Consider the following 5,803-nt stretch of genomic DNA (forward strand, 5'->3'; position numbering starts at 1 on the left):
ACTTCCATAACCCAAAATCTGGAAATTTTTTTTGGTCTTTCATGGTAAGTACATATCCTGCTTCTGATTTTTCAGGGTTAATGGGGCACTTCTGAGATCTCATAATTCCTTTCACTACTGATTCTCTTCCCCACATCTTTGAAAAGCTGGAGTAGCCCTGTGTTTGAGTAATAACTAATCAAAACATGAGGAAAAATAAACCAGGACTGTTTAATTTCTCCTGCTGATAAGAAAGCAAAGCTATAACATTATGACTCAAACCATAAAGGAAGAAATGAAGTAGGATTGAAGAGGCTTTGAAGACTGTGGAGGCAGAAAACACAGAGTACTGACCTTGAAGGTAAAATCTGAATTCGGTTTCTGCTTTAGGAACTACTTGGTGCTTTAACCCTATGGAAGTCACTCAATCTCTCTAAGCCTCAGTTTCCTCGTCTGTAAAATGTTGATACTAATCACACCTATCTTAGAGGATTATTATGATCAAATGAGATAGCTGATGTAAAGTATTTTGCATTCTATGATGATATGTAAACATTAGCAATGATTCAGTTATCTTTTAATTGCCTACCATGGTATAAAATACTATGCTATGGGCTAATTAAGCATGATTAAGACCTGGTACCTCTCCTCTTGGAGTTTATGATACAACAGTAGCTTGCCTAAAGACCTACCTGCCATGTATTGGATTCCTTCTTTTTGAAAAATCTGTTTATGGATTCAAGCTGGCTTGTAAATAAATTTCTGGAACATAGCCCATTCATAAAATAGATGCTGGTTGCTTACGGATCAGGAAACAGGGCAAATTGCTAGAAGGGAGCAAGAATGAAGAGAAATAAATTATCTAAACCTGTGTTGTGAAACCAGAACCCCATTATACTCAATGATTATTGAGAAACCCCTGAGATGTTTTTTCTTTAAGCAATTTATATCTATATTTGCCATGTTAAAAATTAAGATGTCTTAGTAATATTACAAAAATAATTTTGATCTCATGGACCCCCTGAAAGAGTACTTGGATTACACTGTGAAAACTATTTATCTAAACCCAAATAAAATCAGAAAACTCAAATTCTCCCCACCACTCTTATCAATATGCTACAGAGTAATGTAACATACAAAGCACAGAATATGCATTTCCCTAATTTGCATCCACCAGTAACTCAAGAAGTATTTAATGAATATCTACACTGTATGTGTCACTGTGCTAAGTGTTAGGGATACAAATACAAAGAATAAAGAATCCCTACTCTCAAGTAGCTTATATTTTAATGAGAGAGACAAATACATTTAGAAGTATATACAGAGTAGATATATAAAGAGAACAAATATAAATATATACAAAAATGGTTTAGGAGGGATGGTGCTAGCAGTTGTGGGAGGGGTTAAAAGAGACTATAAATAAAGTGATTCTTAAACTGCTTTGCATTAACCATTTATACATATTGCTTCCCACCTCACTCAACAACAACAAAAAAAATGGTCCAATGAGCAATGATGGAAATAGATCTTTACAGAAAGGGTCTCAAATGATTTCTAGGTCCCCTTTTTAAGTTTTCTGCTGATTCCAAAGATTTATGCAATAGGTTGGAAATTGAGGGGTGAAGTATGTAGAACTGTGGATATTTTCAGGTAATAAGAAACTGTGAGAATTTGCTATATCATCAGCTCAAAAACACTTGCACCTTACTTTGATCTTAGTTACCCAAAGAATAGAAGTAAAATTGAAGCCTCAGACAGGAAAGATAGAATTGAAAAAAATATTTATCCACAGATACTTACTGGCACATAGAGGAGATCACTTGTGCTAAGAATTGGGAATGGGCCCTCCCCCCAAAAAAATTGATGTTAATTGGCAACAACTATAGGCTTAATGGATGGGAAATGATATAGCACTGACTTCAGCCTGGGTTGTGGTTTTGGATAAAAGTATACAAACCAAACAGTGATTGAGAGCACATGCATACATGTTCTTTACCATCAGAACAAGTAATACATCACAAAGATAGATAGCTTAAGCCATAGTAAGAAGAGGAACTAAAACCAATATTCTTCATTCTTAAGAATTGATTATAGACTAATCTTGTCTGTTCCAGCACAGTACAAAAGTCCAGTATATGGGGAATAGGGGTGGGAGAAGTCTTTGTCTGTGGATAAAATAGAGTTCTCCCTCACACTCAAGAATACTTAAAATTTAGTTCTGGAAAGGCTTAGGACCAAGTGAGAATATTTTTGTCTTTATATGGTAGAAAAATAAAGATGGATGTAGCAGCCACATTTGGTTCCAAGATGCTTAGTTGGGAGGGAACATTCTTGGATATTCTCTACACCCTCTTAGAAAATTCTACCAGTGCCAGTAGTCATTTTCAAGATTTTTGTAACTCTTATTCACCTATATGCTGGGTTATATTATTAGGACAAGGATTTCATCTTTCTCTCTTTTTATTCTGAAAGCAGAATATCTATTAAATGGGGAATATTAGTTATACTTTCCGCATCACAAGGCACAGTGTTCTTGCAATCTAGAAAATCTGCATAAAGTTTTTTGGCAGACTTCTTTGGTAAAGAAGTCTAAATTAATTATTTTTTTTCTTTTATGGGATGTTTATAGTATGATATGGTAAAAATTTAAGTTAAGTACTTGTTCATAGATTGTATATCATTTGCTGGCCTTCATGTCTCATCTACAGCTTCATCAAAACTTCCTCCAAAATTCCATTTAATTTCTTATGCTGACCCACAATATTTCATAACCACGATGGTGAAAGTTACAATGTGAAAAGAATAACTATAATTTCTTTTTCTAATTATTAATAAACACTGATTTGCTCTCCTTCCAACTCCTACAACTCAAAAAAATTTAAATTTATGTCTCATTCTACACATGAAGTACATCCCTTTTCTGCCAAGAACTGGATAACATTCTTCAGCACCTGCCATATTCCTACTTGGCATCAAGAAAGTCACCTAAGTTGAAAATCAGCTCTGTAGTCTACCTCAAGATTTTGTTTTCATTTATATAAAAAAAGAAGTGAGAAACCTGTCCTTAAAGAGTTTCTGGAGAAATTTAATGTTTTTTTAGGATTTAAAACTTAAAGAGTTGTCTAAGACATAGGGTTCACAATAGCCAGAATATATATTTAATAACAGTCTGATCTGGGGACAAGACAACCAGTTTGAGTTCCATTTTCTTTATAAATAAAATGAGGGGACTGAACTAAGTAGTCTCCAATATTCCTGACAGCACAGCAATATTAATAACAATACCAATAGCAGAGTTTGAGTGAGTTGCCAAAGGAAAGTAGTCAGTATCCGGGGCCATATTTGAACTCAGGTCCTTCTGACTGCAGGTCCAGAGCTCTATCCAATGTGCCATCTAGCTCCCTCAATCCTATAGTTCCTTAATCTGTGAAACAGAAACAATATTCTTACTTCCAGACTTGGAAAAATATGTTAATGTGGACACTTTCACACATTGCTTGAAGACTGATGAGAAAACCAGAGGAAGAGAGACTTTGACAATCCAGAATGTCATCTTATCCCAACAGCATATTGTCATTAATCATGTCACAGCTTCTTTCTTATTGTCTCTTTTTTTCTTTATATAAAGACCTATTAAACAAACACATAGGTCAAGCTGAAGCAAACACTGGTTTTCTACTAGAAAACTTCCAAAACAACAAGAGCTAAATCTAGTTTACTGAAAAAAAATATTTGTCAAGAAACATTCACAGATGATCAAACAAGCTAATAGATCTGCTCATGGCTAAAATAAAAGCTACAAAGTGGTAAACTGGGGACAAGGAGTAGTATGGAAATAGAGAAGAAATACAAATAAATAGATTAGACTTACAGAAAATTGTGATAGATCATCAGTATTATCAGTAGTATGGAAATAGAGAAGAAATACAAATAAATAGATTAGACTTACAGAAAATTGTGATAGATCATCAGTATTATCCACTGATTAAATTTATGCAATGGAAATATAAAGGGAAATCTCACTATGAGAAACCATCTGGGAGCCATGAAAAACACATGAATATTAAGTACAGGATAAGGTTAGATTTGGGTGTGAAAGACAAGCACAACATTGGCACTGAGGCAGAATTTTACCTACCACTTTATTCAGGGTATGCAGATAGGCTATACAGTGAAAAGAATGTTTGAGATGGAGTCAGGACTTGAATTCAAATGTACCTGAGATACATACAACTGTGAGAGTTTAGGCAAGGCCCTTAGCCTATTTCCTCATCTATAAAATGGGTATAGTAATAATATCTACCTCTCTTCCTTCTTGCAAGGGTCAAATGAGATACTAATTATAAAACACTTTGCAAACTTTAAAGTGCTATTTAAATGCTAGTAGTGATGATGATGATGACTATGAAGACAAATCAGTGACAATATAAATTCCATGAAAAGGATTTTGCAATGTCACCTCATTCTGTCAACTTTGATCATTCCCCACACCAGCTCAGAAATAATGTTCCTTTAATGTTGTCTTAGTAATTTCTGAAGGTTTAATTCCAATCAGTTTCATCCAACTTGAAGGACTTCCCTCAGAGGGCAAAAGGGTAGAACACAAGGATAAGGGCTGAGGCATATTAGGTTTGGCACATAAGAGCAAAAGTTCTTAATTTCATGATTTTCTGAATATGGTTATTTCTGTTTTAAAGCTTTTTATTTTCAAAACATATTCATGGATAATTTTTCAACATTGATCCTTGAATATCCCTGTGTTCCAAATTTTCCTCTTCTTCTTCCTACCTTCTCCCCTGGATGGCAAGCAATCCAATCTATGTTATACATGTTAAAATTTATGTTAAATCCAATATATGCAAACATTTATACATTATCTTGCTGCATAAGAAAAATCAGATAAAAAAGGAAAGAAAATAAGTAAAAAAAACCAAAATGCAAGTGAACAATAACAAAAAAAAGTGAGAATATTATGTTGTGATCCACACTTCTTTAAGTGTAGATGATTCTCTTAATCACAAGATCATTGAAACTGGTCTCAATCATTTCATTGTTGGAAAGAGTCACATCCATCAGAATCAATCGTCATGTAACCTTCCTTTTGCCATATACAATGATCTCCTGGTTCTACTTATTTCACTAAGCATCAGTTCTTTTAAGTCTCTCCAGACCTCTCTAAAATCATCCTGCTGATCATTTCTTATAGAATGATAATATTCCATAACATTTGAATATAGTTATTTCTTGAGAATAAAGCATGGATACTGCAAGTCTTGGTATATACTTAGGATTATATATATAATCCTAGATCACAGAATCCTAAAGTTAATAGAGATTATTTTATTAAATTTTATTTTAAATAGATTTTTAATTTTCCAAATACATGCAAAAATAGTTTTCAACATCCACCTTTGCAAAACCTTGTGTTTCAAATTGTTCTCTCTCCTTCCTTATCACCCCTCTCCCTTAGAGAGCAAGCAATCCATTATAAGTTAAATGTGTTTAACATATTCATCATGCTGTGCAAGAAATATCAGGTCAAAAGGTAAAAAAAAAAAAAAAAAAAAAAAAAAACCATGAGAAAGAACAAACAACAAAATATGAAAATATGCTTTGATCCACATTCAGTCTTTATAATTCTCTCATTATATGTGGATTGTTATTTCCATCCCAAGTCTTTTGGAATTTAATTACTTCATTATTGAAAAGAGGCAAGTCCATTGCAGTTGATCATCATATAATCTTGCTGCTGTTTTCCATGTTCTCTTGGTTCTAGTCATTTCACTTAGCATCAGTTCATGTAAATCTTGGAAGGCTTTTCTGA

Source organism: Sarcophilus harrisii, chromosome 4 (assembly GCF_902635505.1).
Source record: "Sarcophilus harrisii chromosome 4, mSarHar1.11, whole genome shotgun sequence".
Classification (NCBI taxonomy): Eukaryota; Metazoa; Chordata; class Mammalia; order Dasyuromorphia; family Dasyuridae; genus Sarcophilus; species Sarcophilus harrisii.